This window comes from Lepisosteus oculatus, chromosome 3 (assembly GCF_040954835.1).
Source record: "Lepisosteus oculatus isolate fLepOcu1 chromosome 3, fLepOcu1.hap2, whole genome shotgun sequence".
NCBI lineage: Eukaryota > Metazoa > Chordata > Actinopteri > Semionotiformes > Lepisosteidae > Lepisosteus > Lepisosteus oculatus.
In genome coordinates, this window is record NC_090698.1 from 51815406 (window position 1) to 51834542 (window position 19137).

The window sequence follows — 19137 nt, forward strand, 5'->3', positions numbered from 1 at the left end:
CATCCAACAAAAGGGTTGACAGCAATAAATTCTTTGTTTTTTTTTACATTGAAGTGCCAGTCCACCTTTGACTTGATAAACATTTTAACTTATTTTGACGTCTCTTTCCTTATTTGAATTGTTTTCCTTTGACTCTAATGAGAGTAAAATGAAGTAAGTAGTTAAAATATTGAATGAATCAAGTAATATTATTTTGTGAATTATGATATTATACATTAGGAATCAGGCATATTGTACACATATGTTTGTCTTTCCTAATTATGTTTTCTTTTCATGAGCAATGGTTATGAAGCTTGTATTGTAAGACTTAATAATATGTGAAATTTCATATATTATTGCCACATCATAACCACTACTAATTAGTATGTGTCATTTACACTGAAATTGCACACATTATTGGTTAAATAAACACTGGAGTACTTACTCTATATGTGAAGGAAAATGCTTACCTTTGTTTAAATAATTGCAGAAAGCAAAAGCGTGTGATCTTGTAACTGCACCATCTGTTTTGGGTTAAGTATGGCCTCACAAAATCTTTTCCAAATGTGATATTCTTCTCACTGATTAAAACAATAAAACAGCATAAAGCAATAACAGCAAAGAGTGTTTTGGATCTTTATCAGACATATTCAGTGTGTGAGGTAGTGCTAATTTCTGGTTTACGTGTATTATTACTGTATCACAAACTTGCTGTTTACCCGTTTCAGCTCATTTAAGGCCACTATAACATTGTGACTTGTGATTTCAAAATTTACTTTTCAAAATTTAAATCTTTAAAAAAATAAGGAGATGCAAGGAAATGAATTTGACAGTCTTTAAAAAGGTATGTGTAAGGCTCTGATGTGGTTTTTAAATCCTTTTCTATGCATTGACTTTATTGTTCAGCTTTCTGGCTCTAATGAGCTATTATTGGAAATGTTAAGGAGCTGTATTCAGTGAAAATAAAGACAGTGTTGAAAGCCCTTCACTGAGGATTCTGGAAGGTTTATTTTAAGGTTTAAAACACTGGCGCATAAGGCAAAACACACACTATTTGGTATATTGGCTGAAAAAACATGGAAACTTCAACCAAAACTCTCATTAATCCTTTCCTGTAATTCTATCCCATTCACCCTCTTTCTTTGCCTAGCTCAATAGAACTGGAAACCTGCTTTCTGCTAAGGAAATAACCCAGAAACCATTCATTACAAAATCTGGGATCTCAATGGCTTTGTAATGAAGAAGCATAGGATTAAATTTGTCCAAGTGTAGTAGAGCCTTTCTTTTCTTTTTTCTCACTAGAATTTATTCTGTTTTTACAACATGCTATAAGCCACTTTGACATCTTTGCCTTACAGTTTTGGTCAAGTCTATAACTAGTCAGACATCTGCGATTAATAAACTGGATTGTGATTTGGAGAACAATGTTGCTTGCTTGATCTAAAATGAATAATTCAAAATGATAATTTTGAATTTATATGTAATAGTACCACATTTTTCTAGCAGTATACTGCATAGTCAAGTTAGAAATATCTGATTTGAATAGACATATCTCTGCAATCAAATTTAAATTTCTAAGGTTAAACTCTGCTTATCTGATCTATGCATAGAATCGTTATCCATTTTGGAAGTAATGTCATGGCTACATTAAATGGAACACAGATCTGTAATCCAAAAAGACACCTTTTCTTGTGGAAATATTAAGCAAACAAACTGTGTTACACATATGATGATTCAATGTGATAAAAATGACTGCACACCCATTAGATAAGAGATATGATAAGATCACTTTATTGGCCATATACAATTTCTTGTATTAGGAATTTGTCTTTTTTCACATACCCCAACTCTCCATGAGACACACAGATAGGGAGAGAAGCTGGGGGTCAGAGCGCAGGGTCAGCCATTTATACAGCACCCCTGGAGTAGTTGGGGTTAAGGGCCTTGCTCAGGGGTCCAACGGAGTAGGATTCCTCTGCCAACAGTGGGATTTGAACTGGCAACCTTCCATCCACAGGCGTAGATCCTGAGCCTCAGAGCCACCGCTCCTCCCAAACTAGTCTAAACTTAAAGTATAAAATTTAGACTTAGTTAAACTGAAAGAAAAGGGTCACAGTGCTTTATTGGATTCTGAAGAATTGATTCTACCTTTGCTTCCATGAATTTGAAAAGAATATTTTGTCTTTCTCTGGAGGAAGGGGTACTTGGTAGTTACTGCCATCATATGAAATTAATCACGAATGCCAATGATGAATTGACAATTTAAAGGACAGGGAAATTATCCAAATGAATCCAGGTGGATGCTGCACATTGGTGGTGGAGGGGTGGAAAGGTGGAGGGAATTCCCAATTACCAGTAAAGCGCTTTGAGTGGATCATCCAGAAAAGCACTATATAAGTGTAAGCAATTATTAATTATTATTAAATTGTAATTAAAATATAATAGGACATTTTCATAGAACAGCTTTAATCGTAATGAAAATATATGTTAAATGGTAGAATTTAAAGAGAAAATAAAACAAATAAATATGTTACTCAAAATATATAACATTAATTAAATAATAATTACATTTTAAAAAAAATACTATTATTCTACTCAATGTGGGTCATTCTAATATGAGTCTTAGCAAAGGCAGTGTCAGACATATTGTTTATGTTTATTCCCAAATAGATTTTTCAAAGTTGATAATTTAAAAACTGTATTACAACACAAATATCTCAACACTAACACAGACACAGGTACTGACTAATGCAGTTCTATGCACTTCTTCATTGATCTCATGTTTATTTCATTAATTGTTTTGTTACAGGCATCACTGAAGAAAACTCTTGTCGTCACAAGGGCTCTCTTTGCTCTGAGCTACTTTTCGAATACCAGGTAAAATACATGCAACTGTGAAAATCCATTGAATCATCTTTTAACCGTAACAGCAGGAGTGATATTGTTTTTGTTACAGCACAATTCAAGACAAAACTGAAAAAGACCCCATGCCAGGCTTCAGTACTTTCTCTTTTCATGAACCATAACAGTATGGGAGGAATGCCAGGAGCTGTCATGACGATTGACATTCCTGACAGCATAGCAGCCCCATTCCTGCCTGACAAAATAATAAAAAGTTTTTTCTTCCAACTTCCAAAAATGCCAAATTAGTGTGAAATGCACACATAAGGGGTTTCTAATTATCTGTAGACTTTTAAAGCACAACTTATTTGATAATCCTTTGGTGAAACAGACCATTTTAGGTTTCTTATCCATAACACATAAAAACAGACACCTCTGGTAATCTTTAGTTTTTATAATACATAAAAGCCAACTGTAACAATGCAGTAAGAATATACAGCTGCTGCTGTGACTATTGAAAGCTGGCCAACCTAATCATGACAACATTTGAAACACTGCTCAAGAAGAATAAAAAGCAAAATGCAGTATCATTATTAAGCAACTTGCAACTTGTTCCCTTGACTTCTGATGTTTTTATTAGAAAACAAAATCTACCTATAGTACAGTGAAAAAGGAGATGTAGATTTTGATCATTTAAATAATACTTTCTGTATTAAAAAGTACATTTCTGCTTTTATCTCACAGTTGAACAGAATCTATGAAGACCTCAGTAGACTCCTTAAAGGGCAATAATGCTAAAGATATAGTTCGCGTAATGTTCGGTAAATTATAGCACTCAGTAGATGTTAGATATGTTGAGCAATTTATTTCTGCTACTCTAAGTGTTTAAAAGGAAAACTTAGATTTTCTTTCAAGAATGTGGCAGCTTGCCAGCCCATCTCACAGCTGAATGACAATCCTCCAGTAGCCTATTATAGCTTCCTAAAAATCTGTATATCAAATACTCTAGGTTTTCAATTGCCCTGTATAACTCTGCTTAATTGGGAGATGACATGTGTAACACTCCTCTCTAGTATTTCATCAATGCATTTTAATTAGTCGCAGGTACCTTAGCAACAACTTATTTTTATAGGAACCATGGATATATTATTGCTAACAGAAAACATGTCAGTCAAGAGGAGCTGTAAAAATATCAGGATTATATTATACTTGAAGGGTAATTCTTTTATTTGAACTGTCTGCTTTGTCCAGTCAGAGTATCAGCAAGGTATCCCAGACTTCAACCATCTGTTAGGGCTTTGCTGTATATATTAAACACCCTAGGTTTCCTGCTGTCTTTATTACAGAAAACATCCTAACTCAAGTCAATGCATCATAATTCACTATACATCAAAACCAAATAAAGTATAAAGACAAAAGCATCTAATGTTTATTCCTAATTTTTATAAAATGTGTTTGATTGCAGGTCATTTGGATGGCAGATTTATTTGTTAAGACTACTAACTTAAACATAACCTTCATTAAAATAATACATTATACTCCAGAATTTTAAGTCAGTACTAATGGAGCACAAGAAAAAATGAGAAAATAGCAGTGTTTTTTCCTTAATTAAAAGCATTGTGTGAATCAATACTTTCAAACATAGTGTGATTTATAATCAACACCGGTGACCTGCAAAGTAATCTCAAGTATGCTGCCATGCCCTTGCCTTTCCATTGATTGGTAAGTGAGTAGGGAACTTAACATTGATTCTTTCTGTTGTCTAGAAGGAGAATTTTAAGATTTAATTTAGCTTGCAAATGATCGCTGCATTTAAATTCTTTCATTAATTTCATATTGGTGACATTTTATTGGAGGAATCATATTAACATCTGAGGTAGAGAGCTAATTTTTAATACTGAGATGCAGGTGAAACCAATCAACTGAAAGAATGAATCAGACATCCTACAACAGTCTGAACAATTTTAATTAACTCTGATTTGAAATACTTATTATACTTTAATCTAAAAAATAATACTCATTCTGTATCCATCCATTTAATTAAAAAAATATGGATAATAGGTAGGAAGTAGGATATACTCCTGCCAGGCTCCACTTCATTGTAGGGTACACCAATGTAGGTCAATGCAGAAATTCCAATTAACCTAGGCAACATGTCTTTGGACTGGACTGTAGGAGGAAACCAGAGTGCCGATCAAAAACTCACACGGCCACAGTAAAAATGTTTATACTGAACACAAGTAATCCAGGACATGATCAGACCCAGGTACCATGAAATGTGAAGCAGTAGCTGTAACCGCCATATAACCCCACGGCCTGTAATTCACTTAATCCACTGAAAATGTAATGTCAGCAAAGCATTTATAACAAATTTGTTTTCAGGAACCCATTAAAAGATTTGCACTTGTCAATTTCATTGTGTAGATTTTAGATTGAAGGTTAGGAGAAGTTGCTTTGGGAGAAGACACAAGAATGTAGTAAGTTTATTTAAATTATTTGCTTAATGCTGTGCTTCCTTGGAAACTAGTGAAATGTAATACTCTGTCATACAAGGACTACTTTGAATGGAAAAATCTCTCATACAATGTAGGCTTAAAAGTCTAAATTAAAAAATATAATTTAATATATTTTTATTAAATATATTAACTTTATATTAAGTTATAAGTATAATAATAACTACTACTACTAATTATTATTATTATTATTTGGGCACTGTTTTGGCCATTTCACTTCTTTCTTGGTTGTAGGAATATGGAACAAGCTATCCTGCAATGTTAGTGAAGTAAATTCTTATATTAAAAAATATAGGAAAACCAAGTTACAAACTACGTAACCATTTCTGCAGAGATTGGATTTGACCTTAGGTAATATTAGTATATTTAAATTGAGTGCTATTCATAAATAAATAACAAAAATTCCTGGAGCTCTGCTTCTTCTTCTTCTGTTTTTTGACAGATCATGTAAGCCAGCTTCAGTCTTATTAATCTACACTGGAATGAGATCCTAGCCTTTTCCTTACCTTACATCCTTACGTTTCTCTCCTTTATGTCCATTACACATTGTAGGAATTCTTGTGTGTGAGAAGTCTGACAGATCAACAGCATCTTACAGTATGTGTACCTGTAGGGGATCTGAACAATTACATTCCTAGATATGTGTTCCCTGTATCTCACCCACTCATGATATTTTTTATGTAATGCAATATTACTTATCAACAGGCTGAGTTTTGTTGAGTAAGTATGAGTAAGCATGCTTATTCAGTTGCTTCATCTTCTATAACAGCCTACTTGCAGAGCTAACAGTTCCTATATTTGGGACACCCTCCTGGTTCCAGTTATCTCAGTGTCAATCTTGTCTTCATATCCTATTTTGTCTACCTCCCTTACATTAGTATACTCACTTATAAACACACTTTCCTTGATACATTCATACATTGGAACAAAAGAAAAGTTTCAAATGAGAGGAGTCATTTAGTTCATCTAGCCCTTTTTGCAGTTGGTAATAGATCCAAGGATATCAACAAACTCTTTCTTAAAAGAAGATTTCAATACATCACTGGGTAGCTTGTTCCATACTCTCAAAATCCTTTGATTAGAGAAGTGTCTTGAGTTGAGTGTTGGTTTTATCTGCACTTCCATATAGTTTGCACCTCTGCCCTCTAGTTCATGATTCATTGTTCATTCTGAAGAAATCCACTTTGTCAATGCCTTTGAGGATTTGGAATACTTGTATCAGGTAACCCCATAATATTCTCTGTTGAAGACTAACACAGTTCAGTTACTTTAGCCTGTCAGTATTGGACATTCCCTTAAGCCTGACAATGTATATGATTGCTCTTCTCTAGACTGATTCCATTACAACAATATCTTTTCTATAACACAGTGACCAACATTGTGCAGGATACTCTAAATGAGGCATTACTAGTATATTATACATTTTTAAGATAACATCCCTTAATTTAAATTATATCTTTTTAAGAAAATAGTCTAGCATCATTTTTGCCTATAATTAAATGTATAATTAATGGATTTACTACCTGCATGTTTCACGCTCATTACACCTAGAGGGTGCTCTACGTTCCTTCTGTTCCTAGTTCCCTGTGATTATTCTTGTCTTTCTGGTGTGTCTTGTTGTGTAGCCTATTTATTTCCTGCTTCTGCTCTGCTACTCACTCAGCATTTATGTTCAGTTGCCCCGAGACCCGCCTAGCACCAGGTCACTCCTGTCCTTGGCCTGAGGGCATAGGTTTCTATACGGCTTCTCCTGAACAGCTGAGCCTGGGCTAACCCCCGTCTCGCCGCTACGCATAGGGTCTTTATCGCTCTCCTGCCATTCCACGGTTCGTTCTTTCGGACTTATGTGACAGCATGCAAAATCTTACACGTGTATATTAAAGGTCAACTGACAGGTGTTGGCCTGATTTTGAATTTAATTTGCTGCTTCTGCTGTCTTTTCTAATCCTCCTAATTTTGTATAATCTACAAAGTTGACAAATTATACCAGGATCTAGATCATTTATATAAATTGAGAAAAAATGTGGCCTTGGTACAGATTTCTGTGGTACTCCACTAATTTCATCACCGCAGTATGAGTTTTCACTGTAACTGTACCCTCTGTTTCCTATTAAATAACCAATTCTAATGCCCAATGCCTACAATTTGACAATTTATCCTTTGTGATTAAATTTATCAAAAGCGTTCTGAAATTCTAAATGCACCATATCAAAGGTTCTGTATCTATTCATTTGTTCAACAAACTTTAAGTTTTCTAACTATTGCCTAGAATTTTATTTCCATATAAGAATCCTCTAGTTAAGTTCTAATAACTGTTTCCATAAGCTTACTTGTAATAGAAGACAGACTTACTGATTCATAATTACTTAATTCATTTTTCTCAACCTTTTGTGAATGAGTACGACATTAGCAATTCTCCATTCTTTGAGAATTCCTGTCTCAAACAACTACTGTAGGATATGTCAAGCAATGGCTTCTCAATCACATCTAGTCAGATACCATCGGGCTCTGGGAAATTATTAATCTTGAGACCTTCAAGTACCCAGAAACACTTCAGCTACCTCTGCTTATATTATTTAATGAACAACATTGACTTTTCCTGTCAGGGACATGTTGTTGACTTCTTAGAGAACGCCTGAGTGAAAATTTCTATTTTTGTCATATATATTGTGATGCTGCGAGAGCCGCCATTCTTAAAGGGTTGTACTTCAATGCATCATACAGTTTGGATGGTTTTAGATTTTTCTGCCCACACTAGGATGGCCACAAGAAAATGTCAGCATCAACAGGCAATTGCTGAAATAAGGAAAAGCTGTGTACTCTGTTTCAACCTATATAAATTGACTATCAATCGGCTTGCAGGTGCCATTAAAGTTAGGGAAGCACTGCAGTGTGAGAGAAGATTACCACACTCTAAATGCTGTTTTTTGTTGTAGTTATACTGTTTTGAATGTGATCGAAAGAAAAGGACTATAGTAAGACCTGAGTATTACGGAAAAGGCAAACAACCAAACTATATCTGAGGCTGGAACGAGCAACATAATGACATGAAGACTCAAGACAAGAGAAAAGGGCTATAAGACAAAAGTAAGACTAAGGCTTAAAGGAGTTCACTGAACTGAACACAAACCTGACAAAAACACATGCCGTGTCAGTCTGGAAACACCTTTTCTTTTGGATAAATGGCATATTTGTTTTTTGTAAAAAAAACATACTGTTGGCTGTCCCCGGCATTTAGAGAGGGAACTCTATGTTAGTCAGGAGCTCAAACTAAGAGCTAGGCTTTCTTTTATTTTCTTGTTTTATTTTTTCCATATTTTTTATATAAATAACAAAAGCCATTAAACTGTCTGGCTAGCGCTGGTGCGTCTGTGTTTGAAAATGTGCTTCCGATCACAACATAAAATGATTATTATTCCTAATGGGTTTACACCTCTGTTTTACTTTGTTTTGATTATTTAAGATGTCTTTAGAAAAATGTCCTCCTTCAGGTGCTCTGATAATTGTTGGGGGAAAAAGAAGCTATGATTTTAAAAATGTTATACACTTTAGGTATCTGTTACTAATATTCCTAAGTCTCCCATAGAAACTATTTCTTTTTATTTTCTTTGGTTCTTACCCCTCAAACTGATGTTAAAATGTTTCTGGATTTCTTTGTGTATGAATATGTTAAGATGACTGGTAACGATGTCATTTGGATGTAATCCATCATGTCTGTACAGATGGCATTTGTTATGGAAAGGTTTCCAGTGGTCAGAAAAGATTAAACCTTTTCTGCACACTATGTCCTCATCCATACATTGCGCTCACAGATGTTACGATCCGTGCCTCTCGGCAACGGAAGAGGCAGAAGTAGGTGTAGCCCCTATCCATCAGTTCACCTATCAGTTTTCCCATTCACCACCACACCCCCGTCTCATACTACTTAAACACCTGTCCTTCCCTACCTCGTTGCTCAGTATTGGTTTTCCCTATCGAGCTTCCTGGTTGCGCTTCTTCTACTCTGTGTTTGTCTTGGATTTCGGCTTACGGTTTTTCCCTTTGGACTTCGGCTTTTCGGATCTCGGCTTGGATTGGTACTTTCGCTCTGTCTTGGATAACTGGCTACCTCTGGATTCTCGGATTGCTCTACGGACTACGACTTCGGATCACACTTCGGCTTCGGTACACGTTCCCTTTCGGATATCTTGCTCCCCCTGGACTCTCGGCTCGTTCCTACGATTACGGTTTACTTTCGGTTTACGACTTGGCTTTGTTCGCTCCTGCAAGTGGGTTCACTCACTAGTTCGGTCCCTATTACCGAACTCGTAACAACAGATTAACATATGTAACTGTTCACCTTTGCCTGGTGCTGTGAAACAACTGATTTAGTCCCATTCTTCAGTTTCTTGCCAAATAGATTTGTTGTGGCTGGAAAGTATGCTGTTTATTCCAATGTCATTTGTACCTGTTATGGACAATAATTGGATTGTCACCTGCCCTAGCTAGATGCCTGTCGACTCTTTGGATGATACCATTCACCTCAGCTCTAAGAAGAGAGAAAGCTCTTGTTGTCTCGCGGTCTCTAGTGCAAATCTCATTTGTGATTTCCCATCTCCAACAACTAAAACTTGTCTTCCTGGATTTCTTAGTCAAAACCATTGTTTGAGTTTTCTGGTGAGCGGTGGAGATGTATTTTCCTTGAACCCCCACATCTGATTCCAGGTCCTGGCTTGGAACAGGTTTGTCTGGTGATGTGTTTCTGGGTTGTATTGTTTGGATGGATTAGTAATTTCCTCTCTTAGTCTATTTATTTTGTTTGTCAACCCAGGGTGCACACTCCCTGAATTTTGCTTTTGTTGGGTCTTCAATGTCTTGGGGCTGTTTGAGTACTTTTAGTTTGTTCTCCAGTATTTTTTTCTTTCAAAATCTTTGTAGATTTTGTGGCAATAACTACAGGTGTAGCTTGACTGCTTGAGTTCTTCCAGGATGCTCCACACACCACCAAAAGCTACAGTACATTGTAGGGCACACATACATAGGAAACTTTAGGTAATCTAGATATCATGTCTTTGGAACTGTAGGATGAAACCACAACTCATTACCAGAAATCGTGGAGCCAAGGAGGAAAACATTCAAACTTCACAAATGTCACAAACAAATCTGCTCTAGAACATAATTAAAACCAGGGTCAATGAAGCAGCAGTGCTAGCTTACCCACTAGCTTTATTATGCTAACTTTATTATGGTCTAGAGCAGCTTTACATTTGTGTTCTCCCGAATTGACTACTGTAATGCTCTACTTATGTCCAAAATTCAGCAGCCAGAATCCTGGCCAGGTCTAGTATAAGTGATCACATTACTCCTATCTTGGAGTCCTTGCACTGGCTTCCTGTCAAATTCCGTGTGGAGTTTAAAATCCTCATGCTCACCTATAGTATAAGGCTCTGCATGGCTTGGCACTTCAGTACCTGTCTGAACTATTATCACCCTACACCCCACCTCGCAACCTTCACTCTTCTAATTCTGGTCTCCTAACTGCCCCCCAAGCCTGTCTACATCCTCTGGGTGACAGGACCTTCTCCAGTTATGCCCCCAAGCTCTGGAACTTTCTCCCCAAGGATATCAGAGAGTCACCTTCTCTAAACTCCTTCAAATCCAGACTCAAAACCTTCTTCTTTAGAAGAGCCTTTACTTATGGGGTTCTATTCTTTACCCCTTATAAAGGCACTTTATAAAATAAAGTTTATTATTATAATTATTATGTCAATAATCTAGTTTTTGTGTTTAATCATCTACTTTATATGCAGTTCTGACAAGGCAATTCCTTTTGAATAATTGTATTACTTTGGACCAATGCCTTGTGGATTTTACTGAGGCTTCTTTTCTCAAGTTTTAATCCCCATTTAAAATGCTTAATAGCATTTTTTTCAACCTTGTTATTAATGCAACTTGAATCTTTATTGATTAGACTTTGAATGTTGCTTAGACTTTGCAAAACCTGTGGTCAAAATGTAATAGATATAAAAGAGGAAATAGCTCCATTTATCTGAAAATAACACAATATAATATTGGTTTCTGATGTTTTTTTCAGAATGCACTGAGAAAACCTCAGAAGTATATTTTTCCAAGAAAGGCTCTCGAGGTCATTAATTCTAAAGACTATTTTTGCTGCAGTCCTCCTACTGTACATCAAGCTTCCATTTCTGCCTTTTCAAGATTTAATGGTATTCTGAATGAAAATAGGAAACCAAAGGATGACGTTCTGCTTCTTTTTTTCTTTAGCACAGTCTGTTTAATGTGTCCATTCATTAGCCTATTATCACTAGAACAATTAATTATTATGGCAACCCACAGCACACTGCGAAGCATAGGAGAAAAGATTAAATTATATCCTAGATATAATACTAGTGCATTGCAAGGCACACACACACAAGCAAAGAGTGACAATTTAAAGACACCTTATAACCTAGCTTTAGTTTTGAGGGTGGAAGAAAACTGGAGAATCAAGTGAAATCCAGGCAAATACAAGAAGAACATGTCACAGGCCAGAATCAAACCCAGGACTGAATTCTTTAATCAGAATTGAATCAGGACCCAAGTGTGGTGAAGCAGCAGTGTAAAATGCCATGCCACCTCTCTTTTGTTTGTCTAAAATTGAGGGCTGCATGTTCTGATAATTCATATGACATGTTCATCTTAAGAAGCACAAAACAAGGGAGACAAACACAGAAATATTAAATCTTAAAATAGGATGGTTCTGATAAATTTGATATAAAAATACTTTGAACTCCTTTGTGTATAGGCATGCTTTACCCAGGATGCTTTCTATCCAGGTTTTGAACTTATGTCAGCCAGATGGGTAAGTAGTTTCACAGCTCACAGAAGCACTACTTAAAATGTCTGTCATAGTAAAACAGGGCAAAGGTCAAAGTTTATTTTTATTGCTATTCCTGTAGAACTTGCTTGATACATTGTAATATTTGGGAATTCCTATATGTTAAATTGAAAATAAATTACTACATTTTTCAAACATAATTGTATTTATTTGACAGAAAAACAAGGTTGGTGTGTATTTCTATTTTTCTAGCTTACTCTTGTGGTTTTTATGAATGGAAAACTAATTTCAACTACAAAACAGAAGTACCAAACTTAGATTTTAAAGAAACTGAAAGTTAGATTCAAGGTAGAAGCTAGAGTGACAAAAACACAAAAAATATAATGAGACCTAATGCTTGGTTTTAAATCCTAAAGTATGATTTGCTTGCTTTCTTTTTATTAGCTAAACCTAAATATTTAAGCAGGAGAAAAAATGAAAATAATGTGAATTTCTGTTGTAAGCTTAATTTTTGGATAAAGAAACAAAATAAAATTGTGCTCTTTAATTGAGATTTATATTTATTCTACAACCTATAAATATGATCCATTTATGTCTTCTCTGGTAAATATGAGGAGAGGCGATTGCATGAGGAGAATTTATAACTTCATCGCATTGCTGTTAATTTGTGTTAGCCTGAAGCACAGCTAGCCAGAGGAAATGCTGAAGCCAAATCAGCACTGTTGAGTCTGCAGTAAGAGAGAGAGAGAAATAGGGGGAGCGACTGAGAAGGGGGAGGGAGGAAGTCAGAGAAAAAAAGAGAGGTAGGGAGAGAGGGAAATAAGGAGAAAGGGATCAAGGAAAAGAGAGGGGGATGGGAGAGAGAGAATAGACCTTGCAGTGTTTGTGCAACAGCCTTTGAAAACAATTAGTCCTCTCTTGTTGAGTCTAATCTGGTTTTAGCCTGGGGCTGATCAGCAGGATTTCTCAAAGGTTACCAGCCAAATCAAAACCTGTCAGCCAGCCGAGGAATGCTTCAAGCTCCTTTTGGCTTTAGAACAGAAGGAAAGGAGCCGTGCTTATTGTGTTGTAGAGCAACATATTATTCATGTTCTGGCTAATACAGGGCAAGTAAACTGCAAAATGGAATGGTGTATTTGTTACTGGCTATAAAAATAGAACAATCATAAACCAGTAAACACAACAGTTTATAAATGTTAACTATATAAAGAGTTCTAATATTCTAAGGCATTGTTCTTTATAGACAGACAAATAAAATTGCACAAAAGAACAACCTTACACTGGGTGAAAAACATTACCATCATCACTGGTAATCACTTGCTAAACATTGAGCTACAAATCACATTTTCTTTGCTTTTTATTTTTGTTCCTTTCACATTACTTCTACAAATATGACAACACAAAAAGTGCATACTGTGAATGCAAAGAAAAATGATATTTCTATATATTGAAAAGTACAGCAGAATTGTGTGTAATACTATGTTTAATGGTTGACTAATCAATAACCAGTAACCATTCACATTGTAAAAGCTTGAGGTTTTTAACAAATAGTTCTTACAAATATTGAAATGGAACCTTAAGATCAACAATAACTCATCATAAATGAAAAAGTGTCATTAATGAGTGATTATGGAATATGTCATGTTAAATTAATTTCAGTTCAAGAGGGAATGTACTAGTTTATTAGTAATTACATTTGGATTGCATATTCCAGAAATATTATACAATTACCTCAACCAAAAGATAACACTTATACGAGACAATATGAAAACATGGAGATTAAACAAACATGACTCTGAATTCATGTTATGTGCATTCTGTTCTCTCCAGGCTTGCAAGTTAGAGAGTGTGTGAGCTTGGAGAAACATGCAAATCAATGGTGGAAATCCTACCCAAGGGTGCTGTTCCTGAGACTGTCAAACCTGATGAAAGTAGTTCAGTCTTAGCATCTTTAGAGATACAACCAAGCAGTCTCTGAAAAGCAGTAATAGCTGAGTCAATTTAAGTGTACTTGAAGCATTTGTGAAAAACAGACAAGCAGGTGCCTCCCTGACAAGGATGAATGTTAGTGTGTCTGCCAGCAGCCAATGGAAAATAGGAGCTGTCATCTGGAAATGACACAGCCATTCAGAATCCCTCTGGATTAGTGCCATATCACAATGAGCAAACATTCTGTGTGCTGAAAGAGTTGTTGGCCACAAAGGAGGTGCAAGAAAACTAGCATTGTGGGAACTGTACCCATTCACATCCAGGTCAAAGCATATGTAGCAAACTAGGAGCTAAATCAGCGTTTCCTTTAAATTCCTCTTTTAAATGGTGAGGTGATTTAAAGGCTAAACCCAGATGAAAAGGTAATGATGCTTCACATGTCTGAAATTGACATTTCAACACCTTTGACACAAGATAATACTGTCTCTTCCACAAGAGCATCCTGGGAAAATTACACATTTATAGACAGGTATAAATATGAATGAAAACAGAAAACTCAATAAAACGATAATATTCTCTCACTAATTAAAACGTATTATTGCATAGCAAGTATAAAAATGTTTATGGTAGTATTCCATTTTTTGTTTCATCTACAGTCAATTCTGGAGTTAAAGAACTGAAACAATTAAAAATATTTTAATTAAAAACTAAATGTATTGTTAATGTAAAATAAATAAGAAATTACAACATTTTGTCTTTGTGCCGAGGTCTCATGTTTGAGGCTGTCTTTCTCTTGTGGTAGTTCAACTTTTTTCACTGTCATTGTTATGCATATGTATTGTAACCCTGTGCTCATTAATGCTTTATTGGGGTCAATGCGTACTGTATATGGGTGGTCCTGTCTAGTTTTTTTATGTCTTTTATTGAGAAATGTATTTATACTGTTAATGTCTAAACATTACAGGAAAATTTTGATATTTCACATAACTAATCGTGCATTATCTGAGAAAATCTAAGTAAAGGTTTATTCTTTACTACTGAAGATAATCTTACAGACTATATAAAACTTGTTCGTAATGTGCTTCTACCCGTCTTTATTAATTTATTTTACAGGTTAGTATGTCCCTTCAGAAAGAGGACAACGTAGCAGTTTTTGTTGTTCCTGGGCAATGGCCCTAGGCTTCATACTTATCAAAACTTGTTCTGAACTCTAGAGTCTGAATGCAACCAAAACAACATTTACACAATAATCACATTTGTTTACTCTTATGAATGAATTATGCAAGACTGGTTACCAGGGTGAATAAGCATGTTTAGTTTTTTTTTATTTTTCATGTTCAATTCTAGGATTAAATTGAATACTATTGTACAAAAGTAAGTAGTTCTTAAGGATCCAGGCTCATAGCTGAAAGGTTGTGGTGGGGTAGATGATCCCCAAGGTACCTCACCATAATGTCTCACTAAAACACTTATATAATTGGTTCACATGGTAGTCGCCTTAGATAATAATGTCAGACAAATCAATTAAAACTAAATTATTAGCAAAATTATTTATGTACTTTATAAGTGGAGAGAAAGGGGTGTTTCAGAAAAAAATATACAGTATGAATTATTAATCTTTATTTTCAGACATGACTGCTAGATTATTTTAATCAAACATAGTTTTTTTTATAAATACAATGTAAAATTCTACAAGTATACATTTATGTTATTTTATATAATATTCCAAATTCAATAAAATATTCAGTATTTAATAAAAGATATATAAATTCATATTTTTATCTGAATGGAAAACGGAGATATTAATAAGCATTGGGTCTCAGCATTTTTTAATTCTTAGATCTTTTATTCATCTGACATTCTTTTAATATAGTAGTCAATGAGTGGATTTAAGTGATCTCTGAAGAAATAAAAGAGAAAAGACATTTCAAAATGAAAAACAATTAGAAATTTCATTTTAAATATGTCTACGCTATGTACTATAATGTACTAAATGTTCTAAAACATCATGGATGTGAACACACATCTTCTCTAAATATATATATACCATTAAATGAACTACATGGATATTATCATACTATTCTGCTTGAGTGGACATTATCATAATATTCATTAAATAAAGCAGAATCACTTTAAATATGAATGATTCAATCAAAGACAAAAGCATCATGGAAGGACATGATAATTTATTGTATTTTGTATGTACAAATTCATTTATTTCATTTTAATTAAGCAATGCAAGCTGACTTTGAGAAGGGCCTGCATTTATGTATACTATCCAACACATACATAGAAACTGCAACAGCAAATGTCAGAAAACTCCCTGTATATGGAATAAAACATATCTCTGTGAAACATCTAACAGAACAGATTGACTAAATTTAATTCAATTTTTCCTCTTCTCCATTGTTACGCATTCCACTCGCGCCTCCGTTCCTTCTTGCATTCCCACGCGCACACCCTGTAAAACAAGCTCACGCCCCAAGTAAACGCCAATCACCTTTCTCTCCCGTCTCTATTTTAGTTCTCCTTTTTCCTCACTTCCCCGCTCACTATTGCGGATTCTCTTCGAGCTCCCAAGTGCGCGTTTATCTCTTGCTTTTCTCCGGTTTGCGATTTGGATTGCTGCTTCCTCGTTTGTACTTCCGTGTTCTGACCTACTCGCCTGCTTCCTGGATTCGATTTCGCCTAGTGTTTTTGGATTGTTGCTTCCTCCTTGTATCTCCGTGTTCAGACCTACTCACCTGCCTCCTGGTTTTCGTTTTTGCCTAATGTATCTGCTTAGTGTTTTTCTCTTGTCTTGAGTCCTGCATAGGATCCTATTGCCCTAGCAGCCCTAATCTTACATCCATAATATTTCAAATATCTTGAATGAACAAAATTCTGATAACTGCAAAGCAGTTAAAGTTTTAGCTTGATTAAATTAGCAATTGCAAAAAGATAGTCGAAATTTACTTCAAATAAGAGTTTGGTGCTTTTTTCTCACATGTTTTTATTTATACAATAATTTATAAGAATAAATGCTCTATCATCAAAAGAAGTAAAAAAATGGTCTTAAAATGCATATATGCACATATGTAATATCACTACCTCTCTATGAACTATATGAATATCAAGTACATAACCCCATTACTGAAGATTTCTGTGATCTGGACCTCAAAATCATGTTCACATCAAGTAAATCGCCCTGGATCAGGGCATCTACGAAACAAATAAATAACAATGATAACATTTTATTACACAAAGTCTGTGAGCTCATGAGATAACTTTCCAAAGAAGTTCAAGTATGTAGCTGCGTCAGTAAGCGTAGGATGTAAAGGAACATTTTTCAATGCAGAAAGGAAAAGAAAAGAGACACAACATTTTGGTTGTGAAGCCTTCTTCAGGTATCATAGCTAAAATGTTGTGTTACCTGATTGTGTTTGAGTAAGCCACTAGGAGTTTCACTATTGTGGTCCTTTCTGGCATTTTGCTTGTGGATAAACACAGTGTAATGAACAGAAAAAATATTCTGTGGTCTATTGAGAATAATGAATAATTAGGGAGCTCTGCAGTGCAACAAGGTGTCACCACGTTGTAAAAGGATTCAGGTTAACTGACCTCATTAAGATCTGATTCCTGTACACATCATTCCTACACTTCACAAGTCCAGACGAGATTTCATGGTGAAGAACATGAACAAATTGTCCCATTTTATGGAATAAGTACTCATGGACACGTGGAACCTTTAATTTGAGTCAAGGTAGCCATTTCCATTATTAATTTTATTCACAAAATTAATACAATTCCTAAATGAAATGAAGATAATTTAAAGAAAGCATATATTCTAAAATACATTTGAACTTGAAAACTACCCAAGCATTACACTGGTAGTCAAATAGTTTATTTAAAAATACTACACCTTATTACATCACAGTTTTGTGAATCATTTGTATTTTTTTTAAATCTGAACAACTTTGCCATACCACCTCACACCTAAAACATCATCAGTAGTGTTATTCTCAGAGTTTTTGGAAAAAGACCCCTAATACAAGGTTGTGCATTCATTTCAAGAGCTATGACAGAATTACCATAAAATAAAGACCTGACCGTGTCAGCAGCAGCACTCTAAATTCATGATTATGAAAAATAGGAGTGGGAATGTAGTGTTTTCTGAGGTTTGATGAATTTCTCCATAGTGACTCCACCAGACATTCTAATTAAGTGTTTAATTAATGGACCAAACCATAATCAACCATATCTTAGGAGAACATTGTTGAAAACTCAATTGTGAAGTCTATTATGAGAGTCCAGACTTTTTTCAAGGGTATGCCAAGAGGCAAGACTGTAAGATTTGAACTAATACGATGGCAAACATTGGAGTTTAAAAACTAATTTTTAAATTCCGAACAGGCAACCCACCACAGGTCTTTCATTATGCAGAATTTAAAATTCAATATATGGGTTCTCCCTTTCAAATGAATTAAAAATTATTTGTCTGCAATCTATTCCATTACTTTAAAGGGGGGGGGGGGAGAGGAACCACAGAACTAAAAATACAAACTACTATTAATACTGTTAATGTCATATATGGTTAATCAGCTTATTAGTAGAATATTAGTATCCTTGCAAAAAAATGTCAATATCCCTTCCAATTTGATGAAGAAACTATATTTAATTAATTCCTTTATTTCTAGGTCAAAATTAAATCTTTACTCTCCTTCAGCATCTGTTTCAACACCACAGGAGTGGTGTTTTAAAATAAAAAACGAACTGGCACCAGTGTCTCTCCACAAATTCCAGAGTCCTTAAAAGGCTTGTTTCATCTGGGTAGTAACTTGGCTATGATCCAGTTTAAAAACACTGCACCAATCCTTAAACAGAAATATCAGGGTTGGATTATCTGTTGTCTTTAAAAAGCAAGTACCTGTCAGTATATGAAAGATATCTGAAATAAAATTCTCAGGGTTTGCCACAACCTCTAGAAGAGTGGTCTATATGCCCTCTGCACTTCCCATTCCAAAACAGCCCTTGGAACTCTGTTTGTTACTTATATAAAAATTGCCTGGTTAAGTGTAA

At 35.0% G+C, this 19137-nt stretch overlaps 1 long non-coding RNA gene across 1 annotated transcript; it reads right to left on the minus strand.

Moving 5' to 3' along the window:
- Positions 1 to 1747: 1747 nt before the first annotated feature.
- LOC138237863 (uncharacterized) lies at positions 1748 to 14136 on the minus strand. The gene is made up of 2 exons (XR_011189176.1): positions 14043 to 14136; positions 1748 to 2045 (listed from the first exon to the last, which is right to left on the minus strand). It is a non-coding gene; the product is annotated as an uncharacterized lncRNA (long non-coding RNA).
- Between the last annotated feature and the right edge of the window lie 5001 nt (positions 14137 to 19137).